Consider the following 17,103-nt stretch of genomic DNA (forward strand, 5'->3'; position numbering starts at 1 on the left):
GGGAAACTGACGTGGGTTGGATCACTTTTGGTCAAGAGTTCCAGACCAGCCTGACCAAGGTGGTGAAACCCTGTCTCTAGTAAAACTACAAAATTAGCTGGGTGTGGTGGCGCATGCCTGTAATCCTCGCTGCTTGGGAGGCTGAAGCAGGAGAATAGCTTGAACCCAGGAGGTGGAGATTGCGGTGACCCAGGATCCACCATTTCACTATTTCACTCCAGCCTGGGCAACAAGAGCGAAACTCCATCCTCTGCCTGGCCAAATGAATGAACGAATGAATGAATGAATGAAATAGCCTCCATCTCCTTCCACCCCCTCAGTGGAGTGTCTTCTTATTAAAACTCTGCCTTTCCTTGAGAATCAGGTGATGCCCCTTGGCTGAAGCGTTGCCTGATCCCACTCTCCTCTGAATTCCTGTAAAATTGTATTCACACTTTCAGTGGTCCCCATCACTTTTAAGAAGTTATTAGTATCACTAACATATTATTTTCTACTAGTCTACTTACCCCTACAAGAAAGCTTCTATTTCTGATTTATTATGATTATTTTTGTATCTCTTGCAACCACTTATAGATACCAGGCACTCGATAAAACTTGTTGAATGAGCAACTGCAAACCTTTACCTGTCAGAATTTGCTGCTATATTGCATTGTAGTGATTAACTCATGGTTAAGGTGTTTGTAGCACAAAGAATCACTATCTGAAAGTTCATCATCTTTTACAATTCTTTTGTTTGGAAATTTCATGCTTTTGCATTCCTTTACTCTTGCCAGCATGATAGGTCAAGTCAATTATATGTGTCATTTTCTATTAGAATATGTGTAACATAATTATACAAAACTGTCTGTGGTGTCTTTATCAATAGTAAGTTATTCTCTTCTTTTCTTGGGGTGCCCCAAGGTCACCTATTGTCCAAACAGAATTCAGCACTGGACATCTCTCATGCTGCAAGCTTGAACTAATTCCAAAACCCTCTTCTCCCATTTGATCTTACGGATCACTGCAGAGGTGTAGCTTCCGTGAAATGGGCTACCAGTTCCTTGATCCAGTTTTATCTTCATACCTTCCAGTAATTGGGTGCTATGGAGAAGCTTTCTATGGTCATCTAGCAAAGGCCACATGCCATAAACACAGACCCACGGACTTTCTCTTAATTACCACTTTGTTACTACTAGTTGGGAATAAAGTCAGTTAACACTGTGCAGCCTTAGCATATTGATGAAATTCCCCACCTACAAGAATGCCTACCTCTCCACAGATTGCTAGAATGCTAAGCTGCCAAGAAAAAAAAACAAAAAAAACTGAAAAAAATCTGAACATTTTCTTTCCCCTTTCTCCTGAGTTTAAAAGTTTGGAATAGGGACTATGCCAATTAGCTTTTGCTACATAACAAACCATCCCAAAATTTAGCAGCTTAAAAGAACATTCATTTATGTAACCCACGGTGAAGCACATTGGCAGATTGGGTGGGTTCCTCTGGGCATTCTTCTGGTCTTGGCTGGGTTCACCTTTGTGTATGGTTAGCTGCTGGGTTGGCTAGGGGTTTGTTCCTCTAGGATAGCCTGATAGTTTCACATGGTCTCTCATTCCTCTAGTAGGCTAGGCTAATCTTAATTTGGTGGAGGTGACAAATTCAAGAGAAAGAACCAAATGTAGAAGACAGTGCCTTGTCTTGGAAACGTGCATTACTCTGACATATTTTGTTTGCCAAATAATAAAAGAAAGACCAGATATTAATGAAATGGAAAACAGATATGCTATAAAGAAAATCAACAAAGCCAAAAGTTATTTTATCAAGAATAAGAGAAACAAGATAGAAGTAACCAATATCAGAAGTAAAAAATGATAACATCATTTAATTTTGAAAAATGACAAGGATTATGGGAACACTAAGAAAAACTTTCTCCCAAAACTTTTGGAAATGTACAGGAAATGGACAAATTTCTAGAGAAAAAATAAAATAGATACAAGAAGAAATAGAATACCTATATAGCCCTTTTTCCATTAAAGAAATTGAATCTATAGTTAAAAGCCTTCCCATATAGAAAGCTCTCAATCATATAAGAAAATGATGAGACTTTCACCAAACTTTAAGGAAGAATAGAAAAAAGAGTTTTTTTTAAATTTTATTTTATGAGGTCTGAACAACCTCAAAACAAAAACAAAGACAAAGGAAATATAAAGAAAAAATTACAAGACAATATTCCTCATGAACACAGAGAAATAGAAATTCATCTTTAAAATAACTACTTATAGAATTAAAGTGACTATATACTTTCCAATAAGGCTAGCGAGGAAGAAATAGAGATTAAATTTGGAAGCCAGGACCCATTCAGAGAGCCCACGACAGCTTGTTTCAGAGAAAAATGTTTCAGAGAAAAATTGTAATACACTTCCTAAAGCAGAAGTGGTATAGACAGATTTTGAAGACCACAGTGCTATAAATGTGATAAAAAACTTTAAATAGAAAAAAAAACTTCAAAACTGTTCTTTCTCCCTTTAAATCAACTATTTGTAAATATCAAGATGCTCTCCTAAATAAGACTTAAGTCAAAAAAGAAATTAAATATGCCGTTACAGATTTAAACATTATTAATATATTCAGACAGTGGCATCAGGAAAACATTTCTTATCCATATAACAAAAGCTAAATTCTGAAAAAAAATCATTTTAAGATGTTGGTCAAAGGATACAAAGTTTCAGTTAGGCAAGATGAATAAGTTTGGGAGGTCTAAGTTTACAAAGGCCACAGCAGCACCAAGAAGTTACCCTATATGGTCTAGAAAAGGGAGGCATGAAGAATCCACTCCTTGCTTAGCATATCATCAAGAAATAACCACAAATCTGCCTATGGAGTAGTCATTATTTCATTCCTTTACTTTCTTAATAAAAAAATAAGTTTGGGAGATCTAGTATTGTAAGCATGGTGACTATGGCTAATAAACATGTATTGTGTATTTGAATATTGCTGAGAGAGTAGATCTTTATTCTCACCACCAAGAATAAGTGTGTGAGGTGAGGAATATATTCAATAGTATGATTTAAACGTTTCACAGTGTACTTATATATCAAAAGATTACTCACATTTTACACAGTAAATATAGTATATACAATTTGTATTTGTCAATTATGCCTTAACCAAAAAAGCATCTTAAATTTTTTTAAATCACAAAACCAGAAAGATGAAAACTAAAAAAAAAAAAATCAACCTAGTGTTTAACTCAAGAAGCTGATATCACAATATAATAAATCTAAGAAAAGGAAGAGGAAATAATTATTAGATGTAAAAGTATAATAAATTAGAAGGACAAAAAAAGTGATAAATGCCAAAGACCATTACTTAAACAGTGCAATAAAATTAATATTTATCTACCAAGTTTGATTAAGAAAACCAAAACAAAATCATAAAGACCTAAAATTAGGAATGATAATATTTAGCCACAGATTAAAAGGAAATTTAATGAGAATGTAGAAGACAGTATTCCCCTAGTTTTTTTTTTTTTTTTTTTTCTGAAATGATGTTGATGCATCCTAAGGGATGATCTATGCCAGAATAATATGCAAATAAAATATTGGGACACCTATTTTTATGTTTTTTTTTTTAAATTTTAAAAATGGAAAATAATCTGTCCAGATACAGAAACTACTGTTTCCCACTGGACTCCTGGTCAGCTCCTAGGCCAGGCCTGTGTTGTCCTTGGTAGAGGAGGGAAGGGGGAGGGTTTCACTTTCCTGAGGAGTTGATGTTTATGCTCTTGGTTCTTTAGTTTGTTAGGACGTACATACTTAGCTAAATAGCATGCAGACTAGATTATTTTAAATAATAGAATGTTTAAAATTAGCTGGGCGTGGTGATGCGTGCCTGTAATCTCAGCTACTTGGGAGGCTGAGGCAGGAAATCACTTGAACCCGAGAGGCTAGGTTGCAGTGAGCCGAGATCACATCACTGCACACCAGCCTGGAGGACAGAGCAAGACGCCTTCTCAAAGAAAAAAAAAAAAAAAAAAAAAGAATGTTTACAATTCTTTGAAATGTATTTTCCACAGAGATTCCCTAGCTATGTTTTGGAAAGTATTTAAAAGAATGTTGGCAGGGCGCGGTAGCTCACGCCTGTAATCTCAGCACTTTGGGAGGCCGAAAGTGTCACGAGGTTGCTTTCGGTCATTCCAGCTACTCAGGAGGCTGAGGCAGGAGAATCGCTTGAACCCGGGAGACGGAGGTTACAGTGACCTGAGTTCACGCCATTGCACTCAAGGCCTGGCGACAGTGCGAGACCCTGTCTCAAAAAAAAAAGAAACGAAAGAAAGAAAAAGAAGAATGTTTTTCCCCCTAGACAAATGATCTTCAAACTGGGCTAAAGAGACTCTTTAAAAAGGTATATGATGTGAGCAGTTTAAAGGTCTCAATGTGCATGGCACAACTTTGGTATATGCTCTTCCCTCGTATAATGCGGACTCTCTTTCTTCTTAGCTCACCTCTCAAGGTAAACTTTGCCCCATTTTACAAAAGAAAGTTGAATTTGTCAGGATGTTGTGGGAAACCAGCCACTTTAGAATGTCTTTGTTTCTCTTTAAGATGCAGTCCCTTGGTCCCACAGAGTCTGCCCTGAGCCTGGAAGGCAGAGAACCTGGGAAGATTCAGTGAACAGCATCACTGATCATCATGAAAGATTTACCCCTCACCTCTCCTAGATTTTACCATAATGGTATCTGGCCCATAATGTGAAGCACCTCCGGAGAATCAAACTAAGGGAGTTCTGGAAATATTGTTTTCTTGGAAGCTTCCTGTCATGACAAATCCATGGATCAATACAAGTCCACAAGGTTTCTAGTATTTCACTCTCTTATACGTATTTTTTTTTTAAAGATGCAGTGGTGTATTAGAAGCAGAGTCTTTTGCCCATGGTGGATCACCCTGAAACCTGACATTTCCAAGTGGGGGATGAATGGCAACTGTCTTTCACAACCTCTCTTTTTACTTCTCAAAAGGACTGGCAAAAAGTGCATTGCTCTCTGAGGGAGAATTTGCACCCGCAAAGCAAAGAGGGTATTGGTAAAACATGCCAAAAACGACCGTCTTTTTTTCTTATTTAAATGTAAGCAGTTTTCTTCAGCTACTCTCAGTTCTTCTCCTGAGGATGTGCCATTGACTGGAAAGAAAAACATCTTCAAGGAGCAAGCAGTGCAGATTGATGATACCATTTGCTTTAAAAGTAACTGGGATCCAAGTGTTTCAAATGATACTGACGTTTTTTTTTTAGATTTGATATGTATTATTCAATTATTGGTTAAAATATATCTCATCAAGTCAGATCTTAAAAATATCTTGTTTGTTTTCTAAACTGTTTACATTTTCTATTATTAAACATTTTATATTATGTAATAGCTGCTTAGCAGTTTATAAAACCTTCCATTGACTACAAAAAGTGTTTGCTAGTAATGCAAACAAAATTACGGAAGCAATTTTTGGATTTTTAGATATGATTTTTAGTTAATTATTCCAAAAAGCCAAATACCAAAATTCAATACATAGGATACACACACATATAATAAATATCATGTTTTTATTATATTCCTCCCTTCATAATAACATCACTTTATGTATTACATTTTGTTATTAGAAATTAAGATATAAGAAATAGTATATAGATTTACTCTTGCTTTTTAACTTGCAAAGTGGGTAATTTCATTATGTTGAAATCTACAAAATTTTAATCTTAATCACCTTTGGTATACTGTGTTACAAAATGCACTCCATAATTTATTTTGCAGTGTTTTCATCACATTCCTTGAAATATTAACATATTTATTTATGTTATTTATGATACTTGTAATAAATATTGATATTTATTTGAATTGAAAATGCAGTGAGTGATTTTCTGATACAAACTAGGCCTCTATTAGTTGATAGATGTCAAAATGAGAAATAGCTTTGCTAATTAGGTTTCATAGCAGACATTTTCCATAAACTGAATGCTCTAAATCTATAGCTTTCAATAAATTGGTTCCATTATTAGTTGTAAATATGTAAAATACATATTTAAAGCATATAATAAGGTAAAAGGGATCATTATAAAGATACTGCATTAGGTAAGTTTTAAAATAAAGAGTAATTTGATTTTCTCAAATTTTTTTAAGAATAAGCTTTTATTTGGAGTATAACATCCTTTTCAAAAATAAGCTTTTATTTGGAGTATAACACACAGAAAGAATCCACAAATTATGAATGTACAGTTCACTGAATTATCACTAGGTGAACCCATCTATGTATCCACCACACAGGTAAAAACATAAAAGAACATTAATAGCATCTCAGAAACCCTCCTCATCTCTCTTCTTAGTCTGCCAATTCTTTTTAATATATTGATTCAAACAAGTTATTGTTAAATGAAAACTATATTCAAAGCAAAACAATACACACAACAAGAATAGCTAATATGTGTGGTAGATTAGATGATTCAGCAAACATTCACTCTCCCCCTCACACATCCATGGTAAGAATATTCATCGGCCCATTGATGCTGGGCATGGTCTCTGAGTTTCTTTGGCCAGTGGCCATGTACTCATTCTAAGAAGTGTAGGCTTTGAGATGTACCCTGTACTTTGACCCCTGACACAAGGAGTGTATGCCTCAGCCAGCGACTGTGACTTCATCCTGAACCCCAGAATGAGACAAATGGAACAGGCTGGAACTGACTGGCAGCCGAATCCAGGTTTGCCCCAGTCCACCTGCATACTTGCTAGGGAGAAAAATAACTACTTTTTTGTTTTTTACATGCCACTGAAATTTTGTTTGTTAGTTACACAGAAAAGGCTGACTCATATAACAATCCCTTGATAAATCTCAACGAAGCTTAAGCAATAAACTCTAACCACTGGAAAACACATTCATTCTTTGCTTTTGTCACAATTGAAGAATGAATTAGTATTGTCAAAAGATAGATTATTAGAGCTAATTTCATCAGTCGGTAACTTCTCGGTAAATAATCCAGAAGTGGGTAAACACATTGAACAGTGACAGAACTTCCATCTCTGTCTATTTATACGAACAAGGTTTCTTACATCTGGAAATATAAAATGTATGAACAGAATTGATGTGAGCCCTGTCTCATTCAATATTGTTCATTCATGAACAATATTTATCTAGAAGCTCCTGAAAATAACCTGACCCCATTAATCTCATTAAGAGCTTTCTTTTCGATAATTTAAAAATTGTTGTTTAATGATTATCTGTGAAAATCTGTAATGTAGTTATGTTGTTTTGACTAATTATGTACTACTAACAGTCGCAATGATAGCTCTCTCTAAGAGGCAATTAACGCTTAGAGCCTTATGTTCACAGGTAATTAAAACATTAAACTTTCAATTTATAGGCATATTTTTATCATAGAAAATAATGGTGATTAACAGAGCTTCAAAAATAAATATATACAAAATACATTCTTGGGGAGGGGGGCTAGAAGTAGGATAGGAACAGAAGTGCAGGAAGAAAAAGAGATAAGGTACAATTTCCCATTGTTAAATCAAATCTGATTCATAATATTTTACGAATGGACAGTGGTGAGTGTCAAATTGCCGTTGGATATGATGGGATTTAAGTTTTATTTTTTCAATGTCTGTGGTTATCAAATTCCACAAATTATATCTCTGCAAGCTTATAAACTTCTGATAGCAATTATGAGATGTCAACCTAAAAAAAAAATCATGAAGAATAAATAGAATTTCATTTCCTCTTGCAGGATGTCTTGAATTTAAATTTGAAAAATAATTTTAAGCTATTTTATTTACCGATTTAAGCTATTGGTGAATTGTGTGTGTGTCCTTTATAAAGACAAGTGTTCCAAATTTGCCGATCATTTCTGTGAAGGTAAATGACTATCGGTTGTATCAACCCAGCCAATGCTGAAAAAATATTAGCAAAATTGCCACTCAAAGGCAACAGTGATATGTTTTTACAAGAAAATAGAAAACAACTGCTTTTCAGACAAATGTGTGCAATGGAGACAGCATTTTGAGAATTGTTTGGAAATGTTCCCATCATTATGTGATTTTGCTGCTGAGAACAATGTCACTTATAAAATTTCTTAAGTCTACATACTGTAAAAACAGGACCATAAAATACATAACCTGCTTTGTAACCTGTGTACAGTTCCAGTGGGTTTTAAACTCATTTGTAAAAAATTTAAAAATTCAACAGCTTCTGACTGACATCAGGAAAAGCAAACGTTTTCTAATATTTCAACCAATACCTACATGATGAGTAAATGGGACTAAAAAGAGTGTATCTAATGACTTAGCAAGACTGACAATGATACACTTACTTTTTCCAATTTGGACCTATGTGCATTTGTGAGGTATCTTTAGAGGGAAGGTCACTTTTTAAAAGAAATACAAAAAGAAATTGAATTTAGAAAAATATCTTTGATCACTATGTCATAAATTTTTAAACCAAGATTTTTAAAAAGAATAAAACCATTTAATGACATAATTCTTATTAAAATATTAATATTAAAGCTATTGTAGAGAAGCAAAAAGCTTTTTTATTTCATGATTGAACTAAATATAAATTACTTTTAAAAAGTTTATTTCATCTTATCTTTAAAATTCTTCTATTTACAAATTTGTTTCATACTTTATATAATCCATGAGTCTAGTAGTAAATACATGCCTTTGTTAAATAAGTAAATTGGGGTGCCTACTCAAGCATTTTTAACTGATAGGAGGCAAGAACAAAACATTGGGAGCCACTTCTCTATAAAACTTTATAGGCAACTGAGTGAGAATATCTTGATGAAATAGATTGTCTGCCTGGAATATATAAATAACCAAAATTGGCTCAAAATGTAGAAGATCCACCATGAATAAAATTGAAAAAGATGATAATTATCCCCTCAAATTTGCCAAAACCAGATGATTTTATGGATGTTATTTTAGACTCTGAAATTATAGATTTCTTTTGCAATTTAAAATGTTCCAGAGAATAAAGAAAGATGGAAATCTTCCCAGTTTATTTTAACCTCATACCAAAACCTGATAAAATTATCACAATGAAAGAAAACTATAGCTAAATTTCACTTATTATTATAGAGAATAAAAATTCCTAAATAAAATCACCAACCCAGATGTATTAAAAGAGCAACAAATTACCCCCGTGCTAAAGTTTATTCTTGGAATCAAGGATAGTTTAGTATAAATAAATCTATTAATGTAATAGATACAATGATTTTTAAGAAGATAGTGTCGACAGATATCCTCCAAAAGTACCCAACTTAGTTTAACAACCATGTTTGACAGAGTATTTAAGGAAACTAGAAAGAAAATTCCTTCAACATTTCATATACCCATAGATAAACACATACATATGAAAATGGACCTGTGTGTCTCTCTCTCAGAGGTATTCCTACGGAAATCATAAATACTTGGAATAAACAGTTACTACTGTTTTGTGAATCTTGGCCACTATAATGGAAAAAGCTAAATAAGTTTCAAAATACACCAATAAAGAAGTATCAATGTTTGCTGTTCTTTGAATACAAAAGTTCAATAAAATGGGCATTTATAAATCATACAGACATTAATTTTAAAACAGTTTTCTAGCAACTAGAATCAACTGCCTAGCCATATACTTAATTAGAAATGCCTAAAATCCATTAGAAAGCATTAACATTTTCCAAGGGACGTAGACAACCACAAAAAAATGATGCTGCAGATAAGACTCAGTATCGTTAAAATATCAGTTCTCTAATTACAAGTTGTCAGAATTTTAGTGAGTTTAAAAAAAAAGCATGTAATGTGATTTCAAATTTCAACTAGAAAAATAGACTGCAATAATTAAATTTATGAAAATTAAGAATGAGAAGAGATTTGCTCTAACGGTTTTCAAAATATATTATCAAAATATAACAATTAAAACAATGGTACAGGAATAGATAGAACAAAGAAACAGAACAAAAATCCTAGGAGGATTTCAAGTATACTTAAGAATTTAATATATGCTAAAGTGACCTTTATTAACAATGAGAAAATACGTATATTACTTAGCAATGGTGCTGGAAGAGTTGGCCTGCTTCGAAAAAATAGGACAAATTTCCCACCCTATACCATCATCTAAAATAATTCCAGATAGATTAAACATTTCCTCTTTCTCTTTCTTCCTTCCTTCCTTTTTTTTCTTTCTTTCTTTCCTTGTTTCCTTGTTTCCTTCTTTCTTTCTCCCTTCCCTTTCCTTCCCCTCCCCTCCCCTCCCCTCCCCTCCCCTTTCTCCCCTCCCCTTCCTTCCCTTCCCTTTCCTTCCCTTCCCTTCCTTTCCCGTTGCCTCCTTCCTTCCTTCCTTCCTTCCCCTCCCTCTCTCCCTCCTTCCCTCCCTCCCTCCCTTCCTGTCTCTCTCTCTCTCTCTCCTCTCTGTCTCTCTCTCTCTTTCTCTCCTCTCTCTCTCTCGCTTGCTCTCTTTCTTTCTTTCATTTTTGGCCTAGGCTGGAGTGCAGCGGCATAATCACAGCTTGTCAGAGCCTTGACCTCCTGGGCTCAGGTGATCCTCTCTCCTCAGCCTCCTGAGTAGCTGAAATTGGAAGCACACACCACCATGTCCGGCTAATTTTAAAATTTTTTTGGTAGAGAAGGGTTCTTCCTGTGTTGCCCAGCCTGCACTTGGACTCCCAGCCTCAAGCAATCCTCCTACCTTGGCCTCCCAAAATGCTGGGATTACAGGCATGAGCCGCTGCACGTGGCCTCAAGATTAAATATTTTGAATACAGAAAATAAATTATATTTATAGTCAAGAATTCTCTAAGCCTTATACAAGGGTTGGATACAGATTTTGTGGGAACTAAGCTTAATCAATTTTAAAACTTTCATTAAACAAAGTGATGTCAAAACGTAAATGCAGAATTAGAGCAAAACTGAATATCTGCTTAGAATGAGAAAACAAAACTGATCAATGCCACAGACCTCACAAATCCCAGAAAAATAACCTAGCATTTTAAAATTAACATAATCTACAGTATTGTTCTCTACTGCTTTGGACTGTATATTTGATTACCTCCTCATATGACAATGATTTTGTAATATCATTTTCTAAAGAGAAAATAACACTTTGGGAGGCCGAGCCAGGTGGATCACTTGAGGTTGGGAGTTTGAGATCAGCCTGACCAACATGGATAAATCCTGTCTCTACCAAAAACAAAATTAGCTGGGCGTGGTGGCGCATGCCTGTAATCCCAGCTACTTAGGAGGCTGAGGCAGGACAATCGCTTGAACACCGGAGTCAGAAGTTACAGGGAGCCGATCATGCCATTGCACTCCAGCCTGGGCAACAAAAGGGAAACTCTGTCTCAACAAAAAAAAAAGAGAGAGAGAAAATAAAAAGATACATCAGAGAGAAAATAAAAAGATACATCAGTCCTTTTGTCCTGATCATCAAAGTACTTTAAATTAATAGACTGGAAACTTTTCTTACAGCTTTACAACTCATAATAGATAATACCATGTAAATTTTTAGTGTTGTTACTGAATTGGGAAAGCCTCTAACAAGTTTCTTCACATGTGATGTGGAAAACCTTGGGTCATGTCAAGTTCTCCTCTATAAAGTCTAACCTTAACACATTCTTATGGCACAAGAATCATCATTTCAAGAATTTCTTGGCAGAAGATGAGGTAAAAAAATCAAACAATAAATAAAATAAGACTTTTATATTTGAATGTGCTTGGCTTTAGTAAAAACACCAAATTCAAGATTAACGTGTCATAAAACCATGGTTTTTGGAAGTTGAGGCACTTGAACACTCCAGGTTTGTGAAATGACTGAAATTGGGAAGAACCAGGACCGCAACCCCCCGCCCGCCCTCTTTGGAGCAACAAGGCAGTGGACTGGGAACTCACAACTCTACAGGTGACAGCCCTGTTGCTGAAGCAGGTCCCTTGGCCTCTAAGAAGAAAAGCATTGTGGTGCATGTTAACAAATGACCAATTTTTATTGGGCTGTTCACTTGGAGGACAGGAGAAACATTAAAGTTTTGGCAAGAAACAAGGCAAGGAAAATACAATTCGGTAGAGATGTGAAGAGGAGGAAAGCTGTGACTTCAGCCCTGGCAGCAATCTAAATGTGATCAAAGAAGCCATGACTCTGCAACGCTCTCACCGCAGAGGAGATGACAACCTTTGGCAAAGATGGAAGTTAGAAGAGCTGCTTCCTACTCTGAAGGGACAGCCGTGTGGACTGAAGTACACACACAAAGTCCTCTGAGACATGAGTAACGTGTGAACATGTGTGCATGGTGTATGAAAGATTTTGTTTCTTTTCTTTTACTTTTATTTATTTATTTTTGAGACAGTCTTGCTCTGTTGCCCTGGCTGGAGTGCAGTGGCTTGATTGTGGCTCACTGCAATCTCCACCTCCCGGATTCAAGCGATTCTCCTGCCTCAGCCTCCCGAGTAGCTGGGATTATAGGTGTGTGCCACCACGCCCAGCTAATTTTTGTACTTTTTTAGTAGAGACAGGTTTCACCATGTTGGCCAGGCTGGTCTCAAACTCCTGACCTCAAGCAACTCACCTGCCTTGGCCTCCCAAACTGCTGGGATTACAGGCATGAGCTACCATGCCCAGCCTTATTTCATTTTTATAACAATAAGCCAGATGCCCAAAATGCATGCTCATGTCAATGACTTTCTTAATAAGTCAATGTTAGGGCCACTCTTGGGGCTATACATCCTACATCATCATATCTAGAACTCACAGGTGAGCTCATGGTCACCCCCTTACTGCTCATCTTTGGGGGGTCATTCTCATTCCCATCACAGCAAACAGCTCCACAGTCTACACAGTAACTTGGACCAGAAACCCAGAAGTCATTCTAGATATCTCTTTGCATCTTTAACATAGAGATTATAGTTTATATCTATATCTTTGTTTGCCTCTTTCTGCAAAAAATTGATATAGCCACTCCGTCAGAGTGCAAGCTCATTGAAAAAAGGTCTTAATCCCATTTCTGTAGGTCTAAGACTTCAGGCACTATCTTGAACACAAAACATATTTGTGAGCTGAAATAATACTTTTAAACCCCAAAAGGTTTAAGTATATACCACACAATGTATTTAAACATTTAGGAATTTTCACTTTTTTTTTAATAAAGATCGAAGATTTTAAGTATTAGTAGTCAAAGGTCAACACTCCTGGCCTATACAGGATGGTTTGTTCCCTAATGGCTACGCAGAGTAAAGTTCTATCAGACTCCTCTGCTACGCTGGCGGGTCAGATGTCTTCACTCACTGGCGGTAACATCTCAAAGTGTCATTCAGGCCCGAGGATGGTGCCCTTTCTAGTCAGGAGGTGTTTGGACCATCCATATTTTTAAACAGGCTCACTCAATAATTGCACAGCATTATGTATCTGAAGGCAAAAAATGAATCAATAACTCTTCTAAGTAGTGTAAAGAGAACAGTTTCTGGATTTATCCACCAAATGTTATTGCATTACACATAAAAAATCATGATTTTCATCCTTAAGAGTCTTCTATTCTAAAAATAGAAAAGACTGACACACCTAGAGATAGATAAGAATGTAGACAAACAGAATGAGTATTTCTGACTTCATTCCAAAGGAAACATTCCGAACTGAATTAAGAAATTTCTAGCTCTCTACTTTCTTCTGCCTTAAAACTTTTTTTTGTCTTTTTTTCATGGAAAGAGTTATTTATTTTGATTTTATCTTTTGATTAATCCTTTTCTCCCATCCTTCTTTTTCTTTCATTATGGTCATGGCAGGAGGAGATTAAGGAAAGTTTCTCAGTGAAAATGATGGTTTGGTAATTTTCCATCTAATTTTGACATTTAAAAAAAAAGTCTTTATCACTTATCACTCATAACCATCCTGCATTTTAATTTTCTTTGCCTTCATTCCTATTCACATGTTCCCCTTGAATCAAACTTATTTTGAGAAATTGAAACCACTACTTTTCATTCCAGAATCACTTCATTGTATTTGATTTGAGTGGTTGATCTTTGCTTGTGAGTTTCTTCACCTGAGCCTCAGGTGCTGAGCATAGCTTATGCAATGAGTGGCTGAAAGATGAAAGCATCTTCCCTCTCATACCATGTCAAGTTTTGGCTGCCATCTTTCTGTAGCGTTAGTTGTAGACAACTTCTTATTCAAGGTAAATGTCCAACAGGGTATTTGCTTGATTATTTATGGTTGATCAATTTCCACTTAATCATTGAAACCAGAAGCAGCTGCTTAATACTGTGACAAAGTGGTGTTTTTCCTCATTTTCTAATGAGTCCAAAGTAGCTATTTCTTTTTTTTTTTTCGATGAAGTAAAATGTCTCTGACAAAATTGATTTGTAACATGCATTTACTGCTTTGTTTTCTCTTGAATGTCTCATTTATCTCAGTAGTGGTATAAATGGGAAATACATAGAGACCCATTGTCTAACCACTTATGGTGCTCCGAGGGTGAGGTTTAGTACCAATGAACAGAGACCCACAGGTGGCTTCTTCAGAAAGAGAGAAAATGATTTGCCTTTTAGATTTGCTCAGCTTGCATTTCATTTATTCTGTAAAGAGCCAACAATGACACATACACTTCGGTTCAAATTTAATTTATGCCGTTTGCTGTTTAAAATGATACAGTATCTGTTCTATTTACCAGGGGGCTGTTGAACAAGACTGGCCAGTTTTCTTTGAATTCCAGTATTTTCATGCTATGGGGAATTAGGTGTTTAGCGCAGAGTTGTGTTTGCCCAACGCCCTACTGTCAAGACTGGGCGTCCCTGGATACTCCAACAAACATCTGGTCTGAGGATGCAGTTCTGTTAAAAATAGCAACAACAACAACAAGCTGAGGAGGAGCTGGCATTGCGATTCCGCTTTCGTGTTTGCTGATTGTCTCAGTCAGCGTTCTCTGGCACACTTGAGACCAAGATGTAGGAAGGTAGTTTGCTGAGTCAACCCAGGAAATACAGATGAGGACGTGGGAAAACGGAGGAAGGGCAGTGGAGAAGGAAGAAAGAGAGGAGTAATGCCCTGGGTAGCTAGGGCATTTGTCCCCTTACCCCACCCCGAGGCTCTTACATCTCCAACAGTTGCAGCTGCCTAGCATGCTGGCTGGGCAAGCTGGCATGACTTGGGCACCTGAGAAAAATCCAGGCAGGGCCACTGAGAGAGAATCTCCCAGGTGCTCAGAAATCGACCTCTGCCAATACCGAAGTGAGCTCAGGTGCAGTGGACATGGAGCATCTGCTATAGTAATGCATGAAGCTTCCTTGTAGAAACCTGGGTAAGCTTTGTTCTTAGGGCAACTGGTTTGAAGGTACTGCAAATTGGATGTTAGCTTTACTGGCCTTCTCATCTGAGAAATGTCTGTCCTGTCTGGAACAGAATGTCATTGCCTCCCAGGCAAATTACCAACAGTGATGAGTAGCACTGTGGTCTTGTGGTGAAGAACACAGACTCAGGGGCCTGACTGCCTGAGTGTGGATGCTGACTTTAACACTTACTACCTGTGTGATATTGAACCAGTTGCTGAATAACTCAGTCCCAGGTCCACATCTGGAAAGCAGAGAGAATCAGAGTGTCTGTCTCAGAGCTGTTGGGAAGACCAACTAAGATCCTGAATATAAAGCTCTTAGCACGCTGACTAGCACACTGAAGCAAAGATGGGTTGTTACCATGATGAGATAGTAGTGTCTGCTGCTACTTCTCACCTGAAGGGATGAACAGTTGAGAAACTGGTTTTATCGTTAAAAGCATATTATTAGCCAGTCCCAAAAAGACAAATACTGCATGATTCCACTTATGTGAGGTACTTAGAGTAGTTACATTCACAGAAACAGAAGGTGGTTACCAGGGGCTGGGAGGACAGGGAATAAAGAGCTATTGGTTAATGGGCATAGAGTTTCCATTTTGCAAGGTGAAAATGTAGTGGGAATTGGTTTCACAACATCAAAAATATATTTAACACTACTAAACTGTACATTTAAAAATAGGCAAGAAGGTATTTTTATGCCATTTTTTACCACAATTAAGAGTAAAATATTTTAAATAACACATTGTAGAGGGGTCGGGAGCTGAGGCCCATGCCTGTAATCCCAGTACTTTGGGAGGCCGAGGTGCGTGGATCACTTGAGCTCAGGAGTTCGCGATCAGTCTGGACAACATGGACAAACCTCGTCTCTACTAAAAAAACAGAAATTAGCCAGGTATAATGGCACATGTAGGTAGGAGGGTCACTTGAGCCAAGGAGGCAGAGGCTGCAGAGAGCTGAGATTGTGCCACTGCACTCTAGCCTGAGTGACAGAGCAAGACCCTGTCTCAAAAACAAAATGAAACAAAAAAGCCATATTGTTGATAAGCTTCATCAGCCATCATTTAGACATTATATTCATCAAATGTAATCCACAGTCGATTGTAAGCATTGCTCTCATTTTGTGGTCCTTTACTTCAACATTGGAATCTGGAAGACATGTCAGATCACCCTATGTATAAAATCTATGTCTCCCACAATGCTACTAAAATTATTCATTTGGTCTAAGTGTGGTGGCTTACGCCTGTAATCCCAGCACTTTGGAAGGCAAAGGTGGGTGGATCACCTGAGGTCAGGAGTTTGAGACCAGTTTGCCCAACATTTAAAACCCCGTCTCTACTAAAAATACAAAAAATTAGCCAGGCGTTGTGGTGGGTACCTGTAATCCCAGCTACTCAGGAGGCTGAGGCAAGAGGATTGCTTGAACTGGGGAGGCGAATGTTGCAGTGAGCCGAGGTTGCACCACTGCACTCCAGCCAGTGCAACAGAGTGAGACTCTGTCTCAAAAAAAAAAAAAAAAGAAGAAGTAGAAGATTCATTCATTTTGGGGCACCCAATGAAAGACTCTAGCCAGTGAAAGAGCTTCACTGTCTGCCACAGAAAATCAAAGCAGTTGTTTTTAATATAAATGCTGCCTCTTAAACAGTAAGGTTCCAACGAAGTTGGGAGAATACAAGAAAAACAAACTCAGGAGTTTCTAGATAACTGAACATGTGGAGGTTCCTGGATAGCACGTCCAGGGAAAGCATACAGGCTCTGTGCCCCTTCCCTCACACCTTACCCTGTGCATCTCTTCATCTGCATCCTCT

This window comes from Sapajus apella, unplaced genomic scaffold, assembly GCF_009761245.1.
Source record: "Sapajus apella isolate SASKATOON/1434 unplaced genomic scaffold, GSC_monkey_1.0 scaffold63, whole genome shotgun sequence".
Lineage (NCBI taxonomy): Eukaryota > Metazoa > Chordata > Mammalia > Primates > Cebidae > Sapajus > Sapajus apella.